Raw genomic sequence first — 10,528 nt, 5'->3', positions numbered from 1 at the left:
GCAACTTTTCGAAGGACTAGTGGTTGCTGTCTACACATCAATTTGGCCACTTTCCCCTCAAAAAAATCTATTTGAATCTTGTGCCGCCAATGCCTCTAAATCCAAGACTTAATAATGAATGGAATTGCAAATTCAATGAAAGCGCTTGGTGTAATTCAAGTGCCCAGATCTTGGTTTCTAAAGCCAAGGTTAATGCTCAACTTTTGGCTTGGAAAGTTTTACATCTCAAATTGCCAGTAGGCAACAGGCTGAGATGTTTGTTGATCCAACCTACTAAATGCCCATTTTGTCTACAAGAGGAAGATCTAAAACATCTCTTCTGGGATTGTATATGGGCTAAGAAAAAGTGAACTGCTATCTTCGCTTTTCTATCAACTATCTTCAAACACACTTTAAGTTGGAAGGAAGTTATTTTAGGAGTTAATCTTAAAAGTAATATTGTAGCTGATTCTTTGCAGCAAATCATATTAGTAAACATTTGGAAATGTAGATGCAGAGGTCTATTTTCTAATTCTAAGATGCATCTTAAAGGAGAAATTTTTCAATTTTACTCTGACATCATTTTCCAAACAATCTTTTTGCTTAACCTTTTGCAAGGAGGACCTAAGGTCTAGTTGAAGATCAGTAACCAACTTGACAGAATTAAATACCAGCTTCTACAGCTTTTCAAAAGAGATGTGTTTTGCTCTAAGGAATTTCAATGAATGTTAAAATTCAGTCTGTAATGTTTTTTTGTTTGGTTGTAGCTCTTTGGGGCTAGTTAGTTGCTGATCTTACTGTTCACTGTATGAGCTATTGAAGCGTTTGATTGACTTTTTTGTATATTATTCTTTTCACTTTATTCAATAGAAAAAAAAAAAATTACTCAAGATCAATGCTGAATTCAACTACTTAGGGGCCCAAAGTGGTTATTGCAACAATAACCTTACTACTATAAGAATATTATTTCAATATTAACATTATTAATATTAAGAAAGTTATTGTAACGATCTAAATGCAATTCAGATGTTATAACAGCAAGGTCCCCTTATAGCAGCAAAGCCCCCAACTTACTATAAAAACCAAGACTAGAGAAATAGGGTTCTCTATTGTTCTTCAAGTACCTCTACAAAACTAGTGATTTTAGTAAAACTTCACTTGGGTCTATAATTGAAGCAAACAACTTCCGCAGTTGCATTTGTACTTGAGTGAAAACTCACTCATTACTTAGAAAGTGTTTTGTCGTTTAGGTGGTCTCCAACTTATACTGTTTGAAAATCGCTCAAAATCTTTATGTTGCGTATGAAATTTAAGGAATATGTGCCACAGTAGTAAGCCAATTACCTCAATATCAGTATGTTGTATTTGTATCATTTCAATGACAGGTCTGGTCCGTTGAAATGATAGTTCAATACTGTCCAGCTCTCTACCCGCCTCCCCCCAATATATGAATCTATTTCTCCAGCCATTGCCTGTCTCCATCTCCAAAATCAATGTGACATAGATATAAAAGGGACCCAAAACAAATAATGCATTTGAATGTGATTCATGACCATATGCTAAATCTGGAGCAAAAGGTTAAAACTGTGCAACAAGACAGAATTAAGAGCCTGCCTATCCTCTAGACAAAATGCAACTTTGACCAAAATTGAAAAAATCAAAAAACTATAATTTTGACTTTTGGTGCATTGTGTCTGGAGCGTAGCTTGCACCATATAAAAAGGGCTCCTATATTCAGAACCCAAGCTTATTAGACACAGTCCCTCCCTCTGCATAACCAAATTATAAGGCAAAATGACACAATAGTAATGTCATCTTAAAAATCACTTTACAGCTTAATATATCAGTCTACACTGTCCATGACTCGTCAAAGACCTTCCAGAGGTTTACATAGGAGAAGCGTGGGTGCTCCTCGTTTTGCATGAGTGCACCCACAAAACACATCCTGGGGCTGGGTGAATGCACCAATAGTCCCTGGATGTGCTTCCTGGGAGCTCCCTGAGATCATCAATGTATATAATTTTAGGGTTCAATACTGTATAGCCTACATTAAGTATTTTTTAGATTTTGCTATTTTACTTTTTATACTGTTATACATCTTTTCACTACTAACATTTGAGTACTATATGCATTATTTATATGGTACATATACAGCCCCATCCCCGCTGCTCTTTCTTGAAACTTTTACCCCATGGCCAAAAACACATCCAGCAACTCATTATTTTTGCTGGCAAGTAAGTTCGTACATCAATACTATGCTAATAGTAAAGCAACATTGTAATATACACCACCATTTACTGCATATGTTTTTACCATTTTGCCATTTTTAGATGGATAGAACTGCACCTCAAAAAAAACAAAATCTATGATAACAAAAAATTGTAACCTTGCTGCAACAGGTAATGCCACTAGTTTTGATCGTGAACACTGCCACGATTTTTCATGGTTGCAAATGCAGATCCCAATTTGCCCTCACTATATAAAATATTAAAATAAATATTCCTTGCCTTAATCATCTCAAATATTACAATCCAGAACTTATATTCCACCACATACAGAAAACAGTGAACAGATAAGTGACTTGTGGCCTAAAATGAATGCAATAAACAAACATGATGGAGGTGATTTGAATCCATCAACAAGTAGTATTATTGAGAGCCGCTAGTATCAGTAACTTTGAACAAGTTCTACTTTCATTACTTCCAGCTCACCTACATTTTAATTGTTTAGTTTCCAAGCTGACCACAGGTTATTTGCTTAGAAGCTGAACCAAAAAGACCAGCCGCTTTGAGGCCCCCAAAACACAGCCTGGGTCAAACACTTTGAGCCCCAAAACAAGGATATGTCTAAAAATGGAAGGCCGATCAAACATACACCAAGAAGATGCTTTCTACCCTAAAAGCCAAGGCGAAAGCTAACATCGAAATCAACACCCAAAAATTGACATGTTACTGTACAACACCTTTGATTGATCCACAAGGTAAGGCCACCACAACAATGTCCTTAAGGACTTCCTTGAGAGTAACATGGGGAGGCCTTTGAATGAGCATGGAAATGGTTAGCACAATTGAGGGTTTTGACCGGATCCACATTGTGAGGCTATCACAGGAAAGGCCCTCAACTATCACAATGCCTTACTTCCACAAGATAACATGGGGAGGCCTTTGAATGACCATGGAAATGGTTAGCACAATTGAGGGTTTTGACCGGATCCACAGTGTGAGGCTATCACAGGAAAGGGCATCGAATGAGCATGGAAATGGTTAGCACAATTGAGGGTTTTGACCGGATCCACATTGTGAGGCTATCACAGGAAAGTCCCTCAACTATCACAATGCCTTACTTCCACAAGATAACATGGGGAGACCTTTGAACGACCATGGAAATGGTTAGCACAATTGAGGGTTTTGACCGGATCCACAGTGTGAGGCTATCACAGGAAAGGGCATCAATTATCACAATGCCTTACTTCCACAAGATTAAGCTTACCGAAATCGGGCCCTCAATTTAATTCCAAAAGATAAAGTTGAAAGAACAAAGCCCTTAGTTCCTTGCACAAATGGAAAAGGCTGAAACAATAAGGTCCCTAGCTACTCGCACAAAGGGAAAGGCTGAAACAGCAATGCCCTTAGTTCCTTCCGCAAAGGTAAAGGCTTAAACAACACAGTTCTCAGCTACTTTAGCAGGGTAAGGTAGGTACTCAGTAGCAGTAAGGCCATAAACTATCCCACAGAAGAAGTTTTGCAGCTCCTACAAGGCCCTCAGCTACACTCAAATAGATGGAGATACTAACTCCCAAAGTCTGGACCACAGTTAGTATTCTGGATACCAAGTTGACCTCAACTAAAGGGCCCAAAGGCTATCGCAGCAATGCTCTAACTTAGCATAAGAAGGCTAATGCAGCAATCATCCTACTTACCATAAGAATGTCATTGCTGCAAATTCCTTTACCAAATCTATATCAACCAAGGCTAAAATCAATTACATTTGAGATCCCCAAGAAAACTTGTGGGTTAAGTAAAACTTCTGTTTGCATCTTTATTTTAAGTAAAACCTTAAGCAATATTAACAATTTGAAGCCTATTTGCTCACTGACTAAAGGAGTATTCAACATTTAGGTAAATGATACTTAAACCTGAATTTACACGGCAAGGTCTTTAGCTGTTAGGGGCTGTAACTTAAAGCTGTATTTGCAATTTATGCAAATTCTCATCTTCAGCTATTAATACAATTTAACTGTGACGGGCTCTGTAACTTAAGGCATTTGATTTTGAGTTTTGAAGCAATTCATTAACTTGAAGCTGTATTCAGAGTGTGTCCGAACTCTACAACTTAACAAAGACAAGTAAGGTAGTTTCACAAAGACATGTATACTCCCCGTGCGGTCAACCACCATTTTGCAAGGATGTCGCTACTCCAATAAGACCCTCGACTACACATATATAGATGCAGCTACTGCTAAAACCCGTCTCATATAGTCTGGATGACAAGGCCGACTTAATATGAAGGGGCCAAGGTTATCGCAATATTGCGCCCTGATCACTATAACAAGGCTTTCGCAAAAAGGAATCAAATAGACCTAGGATAAGGCTACAATAACAAGGGATTGAATTACATTTAACAATCCCTGGAAAGCTAACGGTTTTAAAAAAACTTCAGTTGCATCTATTATTTTAGGAAACTCTGCTTACGCACTTCATAAAATGAATGAGAATATATATCTACTGCTTTACACTGGCTTAAGTAGTATCTGTCATTTAGACAGTCCTCAGCTCATTCTATATTACACGATATACGTAATTTCTTTCTGTAATTGAAATGAACTCTAAATATTCGTACTTCAAGCAAATACTACCCAAAACTGAATTTGCACCGTACTCTTTGGCCGTTGGGTTCTGGAACTTAGTAATTAGTAATTTATACGAACTCTTATCTTAAGCATTGTGTAATCTATGCAGCACTTTTAACTTTTTGTTTAGTTCTTTAACTCCATAGCTTGTGGTTGTAATTTATAGTCTAAATTCTATTATTTTTATTAAAACTGTGTAGTTCTATGGTAATTTCTTTGACTGTTGGCTTGTAATAGCAATATGTGACTGCCATAAGAAGAGTAAAGCATGTGTCTTTTCTTCCCATTAAAAATTTTACCCACAGCTAACACAATCTAAACAGGACATTCAGAGAAAATAGGCTTAAAGCAAATTTCGCATGAAGATTAGTTATTATGATTTAGAGCGGAAGATCCAGAAGATAAGTATATCTAAAAGCTGAGTCATGGCGAAGCACATCAAACTATACACACGTACCATTTGTATGCAAAATGGTGAAATACAGAAAACATTTTACACTAGCAAACCACGTAAAACATTTGAATGTGACTCATTGAGGCCCGTGGCTATACAGCCACGAAATGCACTTTCTTTACATTGCTTTTTCTAACTTTTTAAAAATTTGACTAAGTCCTCTCCTTCGTAAGGAAGTGCATTTTCGTGGCTGTATAGACGTTGCCCTCATTGAGGACCTAGAGCATATCTCGAGAATCAGGTACAGTGAGGGCAGAATGACAAAATGCAAATGAAAAATAAATGCTAGCCACGATTTCCTCGTAATTAAAAAATGCCCCTTACCGTCTTGCCACGACCATTCTCTTTCAAACCTGTATTTAGAAACGTTAGTCATAACCCACTGTTAGAAAACCCAAAGCTTCAAACCCTATGAATGTAAACAAAATGCATGGATCAAGTCACTGCAACCAGCTAATCATCTTAAAGCAGTAAAAACTTGAATATCGGGGTTGGGACATTTCTGAGAGAGAAAAAATACAAGAACAAGCATTGACAAATACACCTAAAAACGCAAAACATGAAACAAAAACTTACAGATTTCTTTACGGACCTTAGAGAATATATTGAGGTTGAGGGAATTTTGAGACAAAATAAAAATAAAAAAATGAAGAAAAAGCATTGGCAAAAACACGTAAAAATGCAAAACACGGAATAAACAACTTACAGATTTATTTCTGGACCCTATACGAAATTAACAACTTACAGATTTATTTCTGGACCCTATAGATTTCCTCAGCTAATTTATATTTGACTCGTCATGAGATCAGAATTAGCATGGTATAATACATATCATACATCACGGAAATCTGTTAAAAGGAATTGCTCAGACGTAGGGTGATATTAAATTTCCTAGGCCAATTTCGGCCTCAAAGTGAGCTGGGATCACCAATCATCACTGCAATCTCTTTAACACGCAAAATAAAATACACCTAAAAAACAGAGAAGCTCGCGACTATTGCAATAGTCAAAAGCTGAAAGGTTTCAAAGCAAGATAAGGACAGTGGGCACGGGAAAAGGAGCGCGCTAGGGCAAGGTGGGGAAGGCAAGACAGACGGATCATCTAGCAAACAGGGATCGACGACAGAAAGGATCCATGTTCTGTGCTGTTCCGAATGCCCAACGAGAAGGAACGTCACTTCGTACCCCCAACCAATATCTATGCTTTTTGACCTACCATATCTCTGGGATGCCTCGCCCATATCCAATAAGGGAGGGGTTTCAGGAACGATTGGAAACAAATGAACGTATTCCATTCCTGCAGTGACCGCGTTTCATCCGACTCTTACGATTGGCGGCCAGGCGGTGCTTAGGTCCATTCTCAGTCAAATTACTGGAAGAGAAAGATGGATTGCCCTGGCCCCTTTCAATAGTAGGGGTAGGGCGATACAATAAGTAAAGAGCCCTGCGAGCACAATTTAAACAGACGCAGGAATCGTCCATCATCATTCTAGGGCACAAAAAATGGCTCGGCAGAGTTTGATTATTAGGGTTAGGTTTTGGATATTGGAAGCGGCTACCCAGCCGAATATTTACCTCCTTCCATACGTCATGACATAACATAGAGCTCTAATGTGTACTGCCTTCTCTTATCGGCAGTTTTCGTCGAATCTACTTTAGTTAAATTTAGATACAATTTTTTTATCATCAAATATTTTTAATGAGAAATTTATTAACGTGTGATTATTTTATTTACCAAAGCTAGATTTCAAGAATGCATATGTATTATTATAAAAAAAAATTATTAACTTAACTTACTATGATAATTATTCTATTTTAATATTTATTAAGAATATTTTCCTTTATTTCATTATCATAATTATTTTTGTTATATGTTTAATATAAACTAAAGTTTATGATGATACAAATCTATTTTAGAGATTAAAAAATACAAATATAATTTTTTCTATCTATTTTATTTTTATTAAATATTATAATGATATATTTTTAAAAACTAAGTTGTATCATTAAATTTACAAAAAAATACCAAGATGGATAGAATTGTGATAAAAAAAATTAAATATATTTTTGAAACCAGATTTTTTAAAAAAAATTAATTTTCATATATTTGAAAACTTAAATCATTATTGACAACTAATTACACTAAAAATATATTTTTTATATTAACTAAATAAAGATTTAGAATCCTATAAAAATTAAATACATTTAAATAATTTTAATTTATATATAGTAAATCATAAAAGAATTAATATATCTTATTAACTTAAAAAGTAATTTAATATTTAACAAATTAAAATTGGAGAAAATGTTCTATCTTTTAGGTTAAAATAGTGTATTTTTATTAACCTATAAAATAGAGAAAATATTGAAGTTTGTTTAATTTATGATATTGACTAGTTATTAATTAATTGTCAATATCATCAAAAGATAAATATTTAAACATATTTTAATTAATAATTTTTAATAGTAAATATATAGAAAAACAATGATTAAAATATAATTATAAAAGATATTTTAATTATATTTTCTTCTATGGGAAATATTTTTTGCTTATCAATATATTTAAAAATTATTAAATTTCATTCTAATAATTATGAAATTAATTAATTTTTAAATATTTTATTAATTTTATTATATATTTTTTCAAAATAATTTTAAAAAATAATTCAATATAGATTTAAAATGAGAATGTAATTTTTGTTTTATGAATTGATACCATAATAAGTTGCATTAATATAGGAAAAAACTAATAGATTCATTAATTTTTTTAATTTTTTATTTAATTACTAGCACTTCATCTAAAAGATGTGTAATGGTTACATGGATACAACTTATATTTTATTTTTTAATAAAATAATAGATTTAGGCATATTTTTATTTTTTATTTAAATTACTGGCACTTCAGCTAAAAGAGGTGTAATGGTTACGTGGGTTCAACTTATATATCTTTTTTTTTTAATTTCTACTTCATGTTCTCCTTTTTTTCGTTTTAGTGTTTTCGTACTTGTTTGTTGTCTTTCCATTTGTATCCTTCTTTCTCCTTTTCTTCTCAATATTATCCTTCATTATCTCCTCCTCCTCCTTGTTGGAAGTGTTTTCTACAAGGCGTAAATTATCCATGGTAACAGTGTTAGTCCCTTTCTTTAGTCATATTTAGGGTTTTTGTATGTATGGTTGTATGAGAAATTACCTTAGCGTTGAAAAACCCTAAAGAAAAGGATGAAAAACCCTCCAAATTTTATATTCAAAGTTACTTTTTGAGTAACCTAAAGGTTCCTTATATCATGAAAGCGAGTCCCTTTTACCTAGTGTTTTAAATGATATGTCTTGACCCCATTGAATATTTCTTTGTAATAGCCTAACCTAAGTAAGGGTCTTCATGTCGTATATTGTGTTCCCCTTTGTTCCTTTGCATTCATTATACTTGTCTTTTTTTTTAGCCCATGGTCCGCAAATTTATCATATTTCTAACCTTGGTGTAGAAATGTTTTGAACATTTGCATATGTGGACAAGGTGGGGCCAAGATCCAACAAATATCATGTTTTTGGAAGGATGATAGAAATAAATGCAAAAATACGAGATGTGTATGCGTGTCACAAGGTGGGACCAATCTTTCAAATGATGCCTAATTTCCTAGGGAAAAGATCAATGACTCTTGTATCTTCAGAATGTTCTCTCTCCTCGAACATGAAAAGACAAGATCTTTCCACATAGTAGAGACTTGAGTTTCAACGACTTCGATGGGAACTGATGAGTCATCAAAGTTAATCCTTTCCTCATGGGTCTACGTATCTCCAACTTCAATACAACATGATGGGTCCAGTTATTATAGGAGAAGATTGACAGTCATCATGTTCTCATAAGGCCTGTAAAAATTCATGCAAAGATACAAGATGATGCCATGTGTTCCTGAGGTTGTATGAACATTGTTTGAAGATGGATCCCACAAAGAAGATCAGATAACCATCACATTTCTAGGAGGCCTATTGAAAATGCAAGATGTTGATGTGTGTCCAATTATGGTGCAAAGGGAATACTTGGTTGGACCATAGGAGTTAGCAGGGACCTAAGATGTGATTGATCCATGTGGAGTATATTAGTGGGCCCTAGTGCAGCTGGAGACACATAGGCTTAGAAGAGATAAGATCAACATTTCTTATGTTTTTGTGAGATTCTCTCTCCTCAAATGTGAAAACATGGGATGTCTCCATGTGTCCTTAAGGAATAGGAGAAAATTCAATAATGTGGATGTACTTAAGGATTCAGAAGTGTGGTTTTGTGATTATCTATGATTGCCCTTAGTTTCTAAATGCTAGAATTGGAGAAGGATTGACAACTCAACATAGAGAAGAGACAACATATTTTACACGGTACTCATTTCTTATGCATATGATCATATTCCACAATAGATATTATTTTTCCAAACACATGTATATGGAGTTTGAGAGGGATGATGAAATGTTTCGAGTCCAACTATGGTAAACAACCTTGTCTATTGATTGGAACAAACCTAGTCTTACATTGTTTGAGAATGAATTTGGATTTTCTCTTAGAGGGAGAATATTGTCATTTATTAGAGCTTTTCCATGTTTCTTGTTTTCATTCTTAAGGACAAATTATTGTAATGTTATTCCAAAGTTGTGTCATCAATGGGGTGATGTATATTTCTACTCACACACAACTGTCATAAGAAATTATGGCTTTCCAAGGAGACCTTTTGTGTTACCTAGATATGTCCCATTGAGAATTGGATTTCTTGATGTTATAAGGAAAATTAGTATACTTTAGGATGTTGACTTTCCCACAAAGGAAAATAACCTCTAGGAACTTTCTTCTCAGACCTCACTATGTTTCATCATTTTGCAATGACTACTTGGGTGGACATAAAGATATAGTTTGATTTCTCGAGCCCTATGAAATGTAAGTCAGTTCCAAAATGTTAAATGATATGGATGAATTATATCACATGTTAATTAGAGGGATAATGATGACACCAAAAGGTGAGAATGAGTTTGATTTCCCAGAGGACATCATCATGAATGATGAAGACATGTAATCCAAGAGAAGGAAGAAGAAATGTTGGCATGCATTTAAAGATTTGTTAAATGAAAATCATAAAGAAGATCCAAGCTATGATCCACTCCCTGATGCAAAGAATTGGACTCAAAGGTTGAGAATAATACTTGATATTAATTTATCGAATCTATATGATACCATGAATGAGAAACTTGAGATAGCCAAGAAG

At 34.5% G+C, this 10,528-nt stretch overlaps 1 long non-coding RNA gene and 1 other non-coding gene across 2 annotated transcripts; both read right to left on the bottom strand.

Annotated features, from left to right (window-relative positions):
• Positions 1–5,171: 5,171 nt before the first annotated feature.
• LOC149557793 (uncharacterized) lies at positions 5,172–6,920 on the bottom strand. The gene is made up of 2 exons (XR_016364918.1): positions 6,028–6,920; positions 5,172–5,635 (listed from the first exon to the last, which is right to left on the bottom strand). It is a non-coding gene; the product is annotated as an uncharacterized LOC149557793 (long non-coding RNA).
• LOC149557794 (small nucleolar RNA snoR53Y) lies at positions 6,050–6,130 on the bottom strand. The gene has a single exon (XR_016352525.1). It is a non-coding gene; the product is annotated as a small nucleolar RNA snoR53Y (small nucleolar RNA).
• Positions 6,921–10,528: the final 3,608 nt, after the last annotated feature.

Source organism: Cupressus sempervirens, chromosome 5, assembly GCF_028749045.1.
Source record: "Cupressus sempervirens isolate cs-2001-9-10 chromosome 5, ASM2874904v1, whole genome shotgun sequence".
NCBI classification, from domain to species: Eukaryota; Viridiplantae; Streptophyta; class Pinopsida; order Cupressales; family Cupressaceae; genus Cupressus; species Cupressus sempervirens.
Note: the sequence above shows the minus strand (reverse complement) of the source record. Positions and strands in the feature narration are given on the sequence as shown.